Raw genomic sequence first — 14,487 nt, 5'->3', positions numbered from 1 at the left:
TAGTGTAGTGATATAAACAGTGATAGTGATAGTAGTAACAGCAGCAGTAACCACGGCAAAAGGTCCAATGATAATAGTGATCTAAGAAGAAGAAAATATATACACTATTTCCACAATATAATATCCAGTGTTTCTAAATACTAGGTGCAGGAGTTGTATTCATTTCAGAGGCAGATGACTTTGATGTGTTGGAAGAAAAAAAAAACTTGATATTTTTTGTTGTGAAAGGTTGAAGGCTTTGGGGCATGGATTGGAAACGCTTTTACCATACTGCAAGCTAAAACTCATTTTAGTGGATTAACAAATCAGTTAAGTGTATTGAGATTAGATGCAGAAGTCGGAGACTAAAAATTAAATTGCTCAGTAGATTTTAAAAAAATAGATCAGGGATACGAAATCTTATCTAGAAAAGGAAAGCCATGTGGGAGGGAACATTGCAAGGAAAATTGACCTAAGTAAAAGGAATAAGCGGCTGGTCGCAGTGGTCACGCCTTTAATCCCAACACTTTGGAAGGCTGAGGTGAGTGGATAACTTGAAGTCAAGAGTTCAAGACCAGTCTGACCAACATGGTGAAACCCCGTCTGTACTAAAAAAAAAAAAAAAAAAAAAAAAAAAAGAAAAAATACAAAAATTAGCCAGGCATGGTGGCACGTGCCTGTAATCCCAGCTACTTGGGAGGCTGAGGTAGGAGGATTGCTTAAACTCGGGAGGCAGAGGTTGCAGTGAGCCAAGATTGTGCCACTACACTCCAGCCTGGGCAACAGAGTGAGACTCCGTCTCAAAGAAAGAAAAAGAAATAAGCTTGGAATTTGGTTCCAATAATTTTTCACCATGTGAAATTTACCTTAAGTCCTCATGTATTTAGGATTTTCTGTACATAGCCACCTGTGATATTGGTATGTGGAGAAAAGAAAGGACAAATGTGCATAGGGTGAGTCACACAGAGTAGTCAGCATCATGGAAGTCAAGAGCAAGCACTGAGATTCAGGCAAGAATGCAGGTGCTGAGGGAATGACTGATTCAGACTTGAGATGAATCAGGTTGCCTTCAATATCCTATGGAGGAGTCAGGGCCAACACCCAGTAATATGTTAGGTCAGATGAGCACTTCCCGTAGTGCCAGGCTTCTTGAGATGGAATAGAATTTAGACCCAAATTATTGTGATGGGAAATGCAGTTTGAAACCCAGGATCAAAGTAAAAGCGTAATTTGATAAAATCTTAACACACTGAGGGAAGGGTAACAGCTCTACTTAGACAGCTTAGGAAAGCAAGAGTGGCATTACTGACAAGGCTTACCATTGACCTTTTCACACCTGGGAAGCATTGTGCCTTAATAATTTCCTTAAATGATTTCATCACACCAATCTCAAACTTATATGGTAGAAAATGTTCTGAACTGTGCATTCTCTTCATGTCACCTTAAAAAAATTTCCTCCAGCTTTAATCAGCACTGATCATTACCATTCCATATTCTGTCCCTTCTACTTTCATGAAGGAACTTTGAAATTATGAATTTTTTTCAGTCATTTCTTTTTACCATCACTACGTCCATATACATTATTGATTTTTAAGGAATTTCAAATTATACGTTTTATTGAAAATTACGTACAATTCTCTTAAAAATGAATTTCATATACTTTGGGTATTTTAAGATACACATTATTTAAAATTTCACAACGAATTGCTGATAACTACAGTATGGTTTATTCTATTTCACATGTTTATTTTTTGTGATTTACTTTTTGCTAACTGTTCTTTTACACATTTTAATTTAGAGACACTTTTGGTATAAAAATAATTTCTAAAATAAATGAGAACTTGGGGATATTAGCTCCTGCTTCTTGGCTGAAGCAATAATTGGTGAAATGAGCTCAAGCACAGTTAGTGTGATTTCAAGATACTGAAGAAAACTAATAGAGGACAAGTGTATAATGAAATCAGAATTGTCTGTGTTTCTGAATCTTTTTCCTGCTGAGGAAATGCAGTTAGCTGTTTTACACAACATGGGCATAAGATAGTCTCATATACAAATGAAAGTTCTAATAATTTTTTTTTATTAGCAGTTAAAAGTGCATAAACGTATCAAATTGTGAAGAAAAAAGATGAAAAGACAAATAAAAAAGATTACTAATTTCAGTTCAAGGATAGAAACAATGAATAGACAATGGATATACAAACCCATGAGATTTCTTATGAGAGAGGAATAAGAGAAACAATAGATTTAAAGGACTAGTGAGAGAATTATGAAACTGTGAACTAAGTTTTCTTTGGAAGGCTTACAATAAGATACAGATTATAAGAGATAGTCAACAATCACACAAGACTAGCATCTGGTAACTTGGACCAGTAATCACAACACAGTTGAATTTATTTTTCTATTGCTACAAAAAATTATGGGCTACATTTGTTTAATACAACATCCATTTATTATCCCAAAGTTTTGGTAGGCTCAGGTACAGGTTAGCTGGATCTTCTGCTCAGATTTTACCAGGCTGAATTTATGGTTGTAACCAAGTTTGAACTCCTTTCTGGTGATTAGAGTCCTTTCTCAAGCTCATGTGACTATTAGCAGAATTCAGTTCCTTACTCCTAGAAGTCCCCTTTTTCTTTGTATGGTCAGCTAGGAACCAATCCTAGCTTTGAGTCAGCCCTCCGAGCCTAGTCATGGGCCCCCTTCCACAGGCAGTTCATAACATGGTATTTGCTTTATGTCAGGCCAGCAAGATAATTCCTCTTCTAAAAATTTACCTGATTAGGCCAACCCCATCAAAGAAAATCTCCTTAAATGCCAACTGACTACAGACTTTAATGACATGTGAAAGTGGCTTTATCTTTGACATATAAGGTGGCCTAATCATAAGAGTAATATTTCATCATGTTTACAGGTTTTGTACACACTGAAGGAAAGACCATAATGGAACATGTGTTTAAAAGACCATAATACATATATTTAAAAGACCATAATATAAAATATATATTATACACACACACACACACACACACACACACACACACACACACACACACACCTCAGATATGTTTGTTGGCCATTTGTATTTTTTTGAGAATTATCTGTTCATGTTCTTAGCCAAATTTTTGATGGGATTGTTTGATTTTTCTTGCTGATTTGAGTTCTTTGTAGATTCCGATATCAGTTCTTTGTCATAGGTATAGATTGCAAAGAGTTTTTCCTACTCTGTAGATTTTCTATTTACTCTGCTGATTATTTCTTTTACTGTGCAGAAGCTTTTTAGTTTAATTAAGTCCCATCTATTTATCTTTGTTTTTGTTGCATTTGCTTTTGGGTTCTTGGTCATGAAGTCTTTGCCTAAGCCAATGTCTAGAAGGGTTTTTCCAATGTTATTTTCTAGAATTTTTACGGTTTCAGGTCTTAGGTTTCAATTTTTGATCCATTTTGAGTTAATTTTTGTATAAGGTGAGCAGTTTCATTCTTCTACCTGTGGCTTGCCAATTATCCCAGCATCATATGTCCAATAGGGTATCCTTTCTCCACTTTATGTTTTTGTTTGCTTTGTCGAAGATCAGTTGACTGTAAGTATTTGGCTTTATTTCTGGATTTTCTATCCTGTGTCATGGGTGTTTATGCCTATTTTTATACCAGAACCATGCTGTTTTGGTGACTATGGCCTTATAGTATAGCTTGAAGGTGGATAATGTGATGTCTCCAGATTTGTTCCTTTTGCTTAGTGTTGCTTTGGCTGTGTGGACTCTTTCTTGAGTTTTCCGTATGGGTTTTAGGTTTTTTTCCCCCCTAGGGCAATGTAAATCAAAACCACATTGCGATACTACCTTATGCCAGCAAGAATGGCCATAATAAAAGAACAAAAATAATAGATACTGGCATGGATGTGGTGACAAGAAAACACTCTTACACTGTTAGTGGGAATGTAATAAAAGACAGGGTGGAAATTCCTTAAAAAGCTAAAAGTGGATCTACCATTTGATCTAGTAATCCCACTACTGGATATACCCAGAGGAAAAGAAGTCATTACATGAAAAAGGATACTTGCACATGCATGTTTATAGCAGTACAATTCACAAAATTGTAAAAATATGGAACCCCCCCAAATGCCCATCAATCAGCAAGTGAATAAAAAATAGAGTAGTATTCCGTGGTATCTATGTGTGTGTGTGTGTATATACACACACACACACATAGATACCACGGAATACTACTCAGCCATAAAATGGAATGAAATCATCACATTCACAGCAACCTAGATGGAATTGGAGACCATTATTCTAAGTAAATAACTCAGGAATGGAAAACCAAACATTGGATGTTCTCACTTGTAAGTGGGAGCTGCACTATGAGGATGCAAAAACCTAAGAATGATATAATGGACTTTGGGGACTTGACGGGAAAGGGATGGGAGGCAGGTGAGGGATAAAAGACTACACATTGGGTATAGTGTGCACTGCTTGGGTGCTGGGTGCACCAAAACCTCAGAAATTACCACTAAAGAAACTTATTCATGTAGCCAAACACCACCTGTTCCCCAAAAACGTATTGAAATAAAAATTCTGTAAAAATCCCCCCAAAACCAAAATCAAACAATATATAATATCTATACAAATGTATGTAATATATACGCATATATAGTATATACATTAGACACATATACACATATATACAATATATATTATATATGCATATATTATACACACACACATATATATAATATGGCTCCCAGGATTCCTACAACAACCACGTCTGATATGTGTATACACATATACACATATATATCAGGTGGCAGGAATCTTGGGAATCTTATAATTCTTCCTACCCATAGTCTGCCCTCTGGCCCACAAGGATTCACATTCTTCCCAAGTGCAAAGAACATTCACCCCTCTCAAAATTCCTAGTTTCATCTTAGCACAGTATTTGCTCAAAATTCAAAGTTCATAATCAAAATCTAAATATCATTAAATATCATATCTTCAACTCAAAGTCCAAAATTAAGTCAAAATATTGTCAGCTCAGAGTCCAAAATCTAAATTATTCTAAATCACGGGCAGATGAAGCTTTTACATACAATCCTTTAAATATAACTCTGAGGTACATTGTTTTCCATTTATTTCTTGCACCTGCTACCATCCATAGAACTTCTAACAAAATAGCAATTTGCTTCAACTTCAAGGTCAGCTTAAGAACATCCCTCTGAGTTTCACCAACTTTCTTTCCTTCTTTCTTTCCTTCTTTTCCTTCCTTCCTTCCTTCTTTCCTTCCTTCTTTCCTTCCTTCCTTCCTTCCTTCCTTCCTTCCTTCCTTCCTTCCTTCCTTCCTTCATTCCTTCCTTCCTTTTCTTTCTTTCCTTCCTTCTTTCCTTCCTTCCTTCTTCCTTCCTTCCTTCCTTCCTTCCTTCCTTCCTTCCTTCCTTCCTTCCTTCCTTCCTTCCTTCCTTCCTTCCTTTTCTTTCTTTCCTTCCTTTTCTTTCTTTCCCTCTTTTTCTTTCTTTCCTTCTTTCTTTTCATTCTTTCCTTTCATTCTTTCATTTTTTTGTTCTTTCATCTCACTCTGTTGCCCAAGCTGGAATGCATTGGCATGATCATAGCTCACTGAAACCTAAAACTCCTGAGCTCAAAGTATCCTCCCATCTCACTCTCCTGAGTAGTTAAGGTTACAGACATGCACCAACACACCCAGCTAATTTTTAAATTTTTTGTAAAGACATCTCAATTTGGTGCCCAGGCTAGTCTCAAAATCCTGGCCTCAAGTGATCCTTCTGCCTTGGCCTCCAAAAGTGCTTTCAACTTCTTTTAAGGTGTTAATTTGATTAGGTCAAGCCCTCTGATATGATTTGGCTCTGTGTCCCCACCCAAATATCACCTACAATTGTAAAAATCCCCACGTGTCATTAGAGGGCGTCACTGGGAGGTAATTGACTAATGAAGGTGAGTTTTCCCTTGGCTGTTTTTGTGATAGTGAATAATTCTCATGAGATTTGATGGTTTTATAAAAAGGTAGTTTCTGCACATACCCTTGCCTGCCACTATGCAAGATGTGACTTGCTCCTCCTTGCCTTCTACCATGATTCTGAGGCCTCCCCAGCCATGTGGAACTGTGAGTCAGTTAAACTTTTCCTTTCTAATTACCTAGTCTCAGGTATGTCTTTACTAGCAGTGTGAGAACAGACTAGTACACCCGCCATGATATCTTTTTTTTTAATCAGAGACAATCTACAATAAGGATTAATAGAACGTTTAAAAAGCACAGAGGAAAAGGGGATCAATAAACCTTGTGTGGGTTATGAATGCCCAAACAAGGGTTCTTAAAGAAAGGAGAAGCAATTATAATTTAGATGGATCCTGCTGCAAAAGACAAAGATGTCTTTAGACATCTTGTTTAGGGAACAGTAGAGCAGGTCCATGTGGCATCTTGGTGGGTGGCAGAATATTGTCTGCTCAAGTCAGGTTATGAAAATTTCTGTCATTCTTCACAAGTTAGATATTTTCAGGTAAGCAGTGGCTTTAAACCTCTTTAAGCAGCTACACTTTTTCTTTAAGCCTCTGAAATTTTTCTGATAAGATCTCATAGAATTTGGATGAGATCAAGGCAAAGCTGCACTGATATCTGGAGTCTCTTAGAATCCCATCTGGGAAACTTACTTGTTACCTCAAAGACAAGAAAAAGCTCCTGTGTGGATGCACTGATTAACAAAGTTCCTATGTCAAGTACACATATTTACTTAATAGTCTGGATACAAATAAAAAATAATGATATGATAGTCAGTTTTTTTGTTAAAGGGATTGCTTAACTCCTAACAACCCTCACTCACATTGGGATTTTTTCTGACAACCATACCCAATACCCAGGATAAACTTCCAGAGGCCTTATCTATCTTGTGCAATCCTTACCACCTGGCAGAGGGCAACAGATCCAGGAGTAAAAGACCAACTCACAGTAAGACCACAAGATAATCTTTCCTAAAATTTTAGACTTTGAACAAAGAGATTAAATCTCCTTGAGGGTTCTGGGCAAAGCTGGGCGAAATAAAGTGGACAGATGAAGGCCCATGGGCCATATCTGCCACATTCAGCCTGTTTTTGTGTTATCGTGTGGTCCAAAGGCAAGGATGGATTTGCATTTTTTAAATAGCTGGAGGATAAAAGTCAAAAGAATATTTTATGACACATGAAAATGTGATATTCACACATCAGCATGCAAAATATATACAGGAATAGAGTCACACTCATTCACTTATGTTTTGTGTATGACTCTCTTCATGATGCAATGGTAGAGATGAGTAGTACAACAGGGATTGTATCCCCTGTAAAACTTTAATAACTTACTATTTGGCTATTTACGAGGGAAAAACAAGTTTGTTTCTTTTTGCTCTGGTTTAGACCAATGGACCATTAAATATTTTAAGTTTTCCTGGTTCGATTTTTTTGTTAAGTCTGGTTTACTCAACTATTTCTGTTATTTCCATTTTAATGTCTTGCCATTAAGGTTCCTGCCTTGTGTGAGCTAACACAGTCAGATTTCACTGCTTGCAACCAAAAGAACATTAAATAATATAATTATCTAATGACTTAGTCCAAGAAATCCATTAGCTTTGTGTAATTATAGAGCCGGATTGACCATTTCAAGTAGATTTACCAGTGAATTAGTGAAAACAAACAAGCAAAATATTCATTTTTATAAATGCCCAACATAGTGAAAAAAATTACTTCAATTTGTCTTAAATGGACGGCTAAAACGGTTAATGGAATTTGTATTGTATGCAAGGGTTAGTGTGATGTCAGTAATTATTATTGCCATTTTCCAAAAATTGATGATTTCAGGGGATTGGGATTTAAATGGAAAGCCTATAGTTCCTGTATTAAGTCTGGCAGGACCACACAGGGGAATCGGTGGACATAGTATGTGAATGCCACCTTTTTAGCTGTGCTAGACAGCAAAGCTGTGTTTTCAGTTTTGTTGGATTTTGAGCGTGAACATTAGTAACTCTATTGATTATCCTAATTGAGATTCTTTTTCTTACCTTTTTATCCGATTTCATCTTTACACAGCTAACTGAGGGTCAATGGGCTACATGTGGCCTGTACAGCCTGCCCTGATGGACACACACGTACCATAGTCTCTACCCCTTTTCTTATCCTACCAGCATCATGCTCTCATCAGGCTGCCATTACGCTTCTTTCTTAATTTTAATGCAAAATTTTAGGGCCCAAATTAGTACTTTGTTTTGCTCATTCTTCTTTCTCACTAATCCTGTTATAAAAGTTTTATCTATTAGATTGCTTTCTGTTCATGATAAATCAACCAATTTCTGATTTTATTTCTCAATCCAAAAAGCCTGAACCATAGTAAGTCTCATCAGTGGTGCATTTGCTAGTAGCAGCGATTCCCTCTCTCATTCTAATAACAGTTGCTTCTCTAATTCCTATCTGTGGGTCAAATGTGTCTTTCATTTCTTCACATCTGCTCCTTCTAAGGGCAGAGTAAGGGACACAAAAGACATGTAGTTCCCAAAGGTGCCAGTTAATATGGAGTACCAAAGCAACACCTGTCTCTTCACTGAATCCTAAAATGTTTTTAGACAGAAGAAGAAAGAGAAGCAGAAGAAGAGGAAGAAGAATTGTTATCAGAAACCTCAGAGAAAGTCACACATGTATTTAGATGGACTTCTCTTATAATCTGATTATATTTGTGGATCTTGGCTCTATAATAAACTAATTGCTTTTCCATGGAGACTATGGTTGCTTATTGTGGGTTGCTATTTCCAGTTCTCTCCACTATCTGTGGACTCAACCCTCCTACCACAAAATCCAGGAAAGTGATAAAAATAATAGGCTTTCAACACTCTATCTCAGAATGCTTCATCCAAGACTAGAAATGTCAGCATTTGACATTTTCCACTTTATGTTGCTGGATTTGGTTCTAAGCAGTGATATTAAACACATTAATACAGCAAAAGTTACCATGTAAAAACAAAATTACATAATTTATTACATGATGAATCTGACCAGGAGAAGCAATATATTGCAGTATCTAAGAATTCTGACATGATAGTTTGGATTTACATATTTGTACTGTATGTAAATGCCACTAATTTTTTTCCTTATAGGACCAGTTTCATACCTAGAATCCCTCTTGTGGTATTCTAGGTTGCTATTTAACTTGGAATTGTATTAGGCCCGTTCTTCCTTTTTTAAAATTTTTCTTGTTAAATCCTTCTAACAAAAAAATTGAATATTTAATTTCCATTGTCTCTTGCTAGTGGCAATTGCTGTTAATGTTTTTGCACTGGTAGAAGCATAATTTGACTAGATTAATTTTTATGCATGTCCACTCATTTAAAAAAGTACTGTTAAACTGATTTATATGTTTCAATATTACTCTCATCAAGGCTTTTGTTTTGTTGAGTGAGATCTGAAATGCCAGACCAAGGGGATTTGCCCAGGTCATAAATGGACAGCCCCTTTTCAACTCCTTCCCCAACAGGATTGCACCTCTGCTTCAGATAATTCTGACCAAGGACTCACAAAACTTTTTTTTTTTTTTGAGATTCTTAATTTTGTATGGCAAAAATACCAAATTATTAACCAGTCTTTTCCATCTTTATGTCTAGAGCTGGCCTGGCTCTCTTTCAGTTTATCACTTTGTCTCCCAATTCACTAAAATAATAGTTATTTCTCATTTTTGTCTCTCTCCCACAAAATGTATGCTTTTTCACTGCTCAAACCCTACTTTCTGTGTCTGGGGTGTATGTACCCTTCCTTTTACCCACAGGCAAAATTTCTATTTTGTTATTGACTCCACCCCATCTCATGTTGTAGAAGGTTATCCTATCTGTTAAAATAATATAACTGATGTGTTTATTAGCTTGGTATTCATTTCACAATGTATCTATTTGTGTACATGAAACATCACATTGTATGCTTTGAAAACATAAGGTTTTTGTCATTTATACCTCAAAAAAGTTGGACATTTTTGGTTTTTAAAATATCGCCCCCCCTTTGGCCTCAAATCAAGCCATTCTACCAATTTCATTGCTTCAGTCCATATTTAGCAATATAAATCTAGACTTGATCCTAGAACTATCTATCTACCATACTATGCTGCTTTTCAAGTTTAGGAAACTTTTAGTCAATACCTACTAGCATATATTCAACTAAATCAAAAGCACCATTGATTGTAGGGTACAGTGATATATATTTTATTCTAAGAAGTAAAAAAAAAAAAATCCGTTAATCTATTACATGACACTGATTGCAAGATATAGTCCAGTTATCAGAGATGTTAAATTACTAAAAATGTGCATTTTAAATTGATATAGTGTGCATATGCTCAGCACTGCACAATACCGGAGATATAGAAAGGACCAAGATTTTGTCTTGGCTCTTGAAGAGCTCATGTACCTTTATTTTTACAGACAATGAAAATGTTGAAAATTGAGAAATATTTTATTCCACAAAGACAATTAATTTCTTTTTTTTTTTTTTTTTGAGACGGAATCTCGCTTTGTCGCCCAGGCTGGAGTGCAGTGGCCGGATCTCAGCTCACTGCAAGCTCCGCCTCCCGGGTTTACGCCATTCTCCTGCCTCAGCCTCCCCAGTAGCTGGGACTACAGGCGCCCGTCACCTTGCCCGGCTAGTTTTTTGTATTTTTTAGTAGAGACGGTGTTTCACCATATTAGCCAGGATGGTCTCGATCTCCTGACCTCGTGATCCGCCCGTCTCGGCCTCCCAAAGTGCTGGGATTACAGGCTTGAGCCACCTTGCCCGGCCGACAATTAATTTCTAATTGTGTATTTGTGTTATATGAGTTTTACTGAGTAATTTTTGTTCAACTGCTCCAAACTCTTCAGACCAATTTTGATCTATGCTTATTAATTACAATAAGCATAAGTCACACTTGTTTAGCACTGTATGCCTATTCACAAAGAATGATCCTATTTGATATTTAAGCAAATTGTGTTATTCACTTAACCAAAGATAATTAGGAGAATAAATACACTGAAAATAAATTTTAAAAGTATTCCAGTTCCATGCATTTATATCAGTCAGAATTTTTACTCATTTTTATTATTCACGGGGAATAGAAGGCTCAACTTACGCTTGAATTTGCCAAGTGTGAGATGTGTGCCTATTGAACTGATGACTTATGTTTTAGTTTGGAAAATATGAAAATAATTTCACATACTAGAAGAAATTCTTAGTATACATTGTGCTGTATGCTGACACTGACTATAGCTCCCGTTGGAAAAAAATGTTTAAATATATAGATGCAATGATTAATCCCATTTCAATGCATGAGTGAAAAAAGAATTAGAAATTTCTTATTTTGTCTACCTTTTTCCCCACCATCATAGACACATATACAGAAAATAAACTATGTCACTCTACAGTATTATACAACTAAGTTAAAATGGGATTGGTCAGACTGGTTGTGCTCATATCAATCCTTTTCCTAATACTGGTAAGTACATGAATCCTTTTTGATTACTGCTATTTGTGACAATATGGGCTAAAGTAAAAAATTTATTGAAAAGTAAGAAATGAATACCCATGAGTAAAGTCATGAAATCAAAAAAGATTAGCAGTGACTGAAATATCCTCTTCAGAGTCTCCTTCAATTCCTTGGGCCCAAGGTGAAACAGAAGAGTTTTAAAACTGGTTTAGAGCAAATCATTATTACAGAAAAAGAACAAGCTAAACCTTATGGATTTTTGTTTTATTTGAACACGGCAGAACTAGCAGGAGAATGGATCAATTTAAAATTTAAATTTGAAGACAGAGTGTCTCAAACTGTGGCTAATATACTTCTACACCTAATCTCCATTGTGTATATATATTGTTTACTGATATCAGTGACAGATAAGTATATTACAGTGGATCATCTCTTTTTTTTTCTGTATATATGTATAAATATAGTCGAACAAGTTTTGACTTTTAGCTCCACTGATAATAACTCATTAGATTTAACAAATTGAATGTCTTTGGTGAAACTACTGATATAATTAACTTGAGGACTAACAAAATTCATGGAGTCAAACATCAAATCATAACTTTTACAACTGAAGAACTTAAAATAGCATGTGGATCTTTATCTCAAGATATGACAATGCACTTACCTTGACTTTTAAACTATGAAATGAATGGTTTTTATTTAATATTATCAATACAACTCAAATCTATGTTAACATTTTTGGCATTTGACAAAGTAATGAATGCATTTCTGATCTTTTATGGTAAATTATTGTCATGCTTTTAATTTTTCTGTCAGTATATTTGAAGCAGTATACTATGATCCTATTCCTCAGTCTATATTAACTCAGTGAAAATGTACATACTTGGTTGCCAGCTAGACACCTGTGCTCAGGGCAAACTTAAGAAACATCAACCAACCGTGCAAAGACATGCAATATCATTCAGCTCCTTTTTCTTTTTATCATGCAGATTAGTTCTCCTTGAAATGGGATAACTGGTATATAAGTAATCCAAGGACACTTACTTTTCCCTCACTGAATTTTCTATAATGTTCACATTTAATTTCTCTAAAAGGAGTTACATCAACAGAAAGATTATATCTGGGGGAAAAAGAAAAAGACAACCAAATTTGCTTCTGGGTGAGGGTGGTTGGAGCAAATTTCTAAGATCCAAGACAAACGGATGCTCTTGAAAAGTCCCTCTCTGGAAAGAAATATGTTCTCTTTTTTTGGCTATATCGTTCTTTAAATTAGATGAACTGATGTCTGACTAATCCTGATAGCAGAAATCAAGTAGCAAAGTTCCATCAGATACAAGCCTGCTCTGTGTGTGTTTTGTTTGTCTATTTGTTTAGGCAGATCGGCTCTCATGTGACTGTCCTTCTATCATCTCTATTTCCTTTTGAGAAATCACCACCTATTGTGTGTAGTTTTGATGGAAGGACAAATCAAATTGCCTATCTTCCAACACAGAAATTATAGAAAATAGATTCTGGTTTTCTCGATCTCAGAAGCCAGAGTAAAACCTGATCAAGTTCAGTCAATTAGATGCTTTGTTTTAAAATTAAATTTTGATTTGAGGGAAGAAGATAAATCTGGACATCATTCACAGCAAGCTGACATGCAGACAAGATCACTCTTTCTATAAAACTATTGTTTTATTCCTTCTTTAAACGTCTAATAATCCACTGATATGAAAAATCTTATCAGCTCAATATTTCAAGTCTTATTCATTGTGTAAGCCTCTGATCTTTCTAATAATTTCGAATTTTGCCAAAATGGCCAGGTTCTGCTATTTTCAAGCTAACACCTCTTATATAATCTATCCAGTTACACAAATGTTCTGTGACCATAAAGAAAAAGGCTTGACCTGCTGACTTTCCTTTTGGTCGCATGATATTTTGACTTTAGGAAATTATTTCTTCCTATGCTTAAGAGTTTGGATCATTTGTTTTTAGCCATCAAATGGAGGAACTTTTGTGTAGTGAAGCTGAACCGCTTATGCTGATCTCTGGTAAATTCCAGAAAGTGTGTTCCATGAGTGAAGGGATTTTGTTTGCTCTGATCCCTCCTGTATTTTGAGCAGGTGGATAAAGCACATCCAGCACATTTTACTCACCAAACAATTTTTTCAGTAAATGAATATTTATACGAGATAATAATTCAATGTTCACAATACCTAACCGGAACACATTTTTCTCAATTTTAAACCAAATTATGTTAGGTCTGCACTGGCATGTCTAATGATTAAATTTCTGCTTTTGAAAACATATGACAAATTTCCTTAAAGGCCAGTGACAAATCATCTAACTTTTGATAACTATATCTCATTTATCTGTCCAAAAATATTTTTGCAATGAAATTGAACTTTATTGTCCAATACAACTATTTGAGTAATTGTAAAAATATAAAACAACTTAAACAATATTAAATAATTACTTTAAACATAAGTTTTAACCACAGCAATTATGAAATGGTTAAATTTACTTCTGAATGGTCTATTATAGCAAAAAAGATCCATATAAAATGGGAAAACTGGCCAATGTTATCTCTAAGTACAACATAATTTATTTAAATGGCAGCTTGAGGGAAAAGTTTATAAAAATTTTACATATTTTTCTGTCAAGAAATCAGAACTACTACATTTTCAATAGTTAATCTTATTAGTGGTTCTTTATCCTTAAGATGCAGATCTAGAATCTGGTCCTCAATTTATTTTGATCCTCAATATAACTGTGACTGGGTCTGCCATCAGTTTCTTTCCAGATTAGCAGAGGTTATTATGTCCACATTAGCTGTATTCTGATTTTTTAAGAAAATATTTTCAAATTTTATTTTAGATTCAAGGGGTACAGGTGCAGGGTTGTTACATGGGTATATTACATGATGCTGAAGTTTGGAGTATGATTGATCCCGTCACCCAGGTAGTGAGCACAGTACCCAACAGTTTTTTCAACACTTGGCTCTATTCCTCCCATCCCCGCAGTAGTCCCCAGTGTCTATTGTTGCCATCTTTATATCTCCGA

The sequence above is a fragment of the Rhinopithecus roxellana genome, chromosome 16 (assembly GCF_007565055.1).
Source record: "Rhinopithecus roxellana isolate Shanxi Qingling chromosome 16, ASM756505v1, whole genome shotgun sequence".
Taxonomy (NCBI): domain Eukaryota; kingdom Metazoa; phylum Chordata; class Mammalia; order Primates; family Cercopithecidae; genus Rhinopithecus; species Rhinopithecus roxellana.
Note: the sequence above shows the minus strand (reverse complement) of the source record.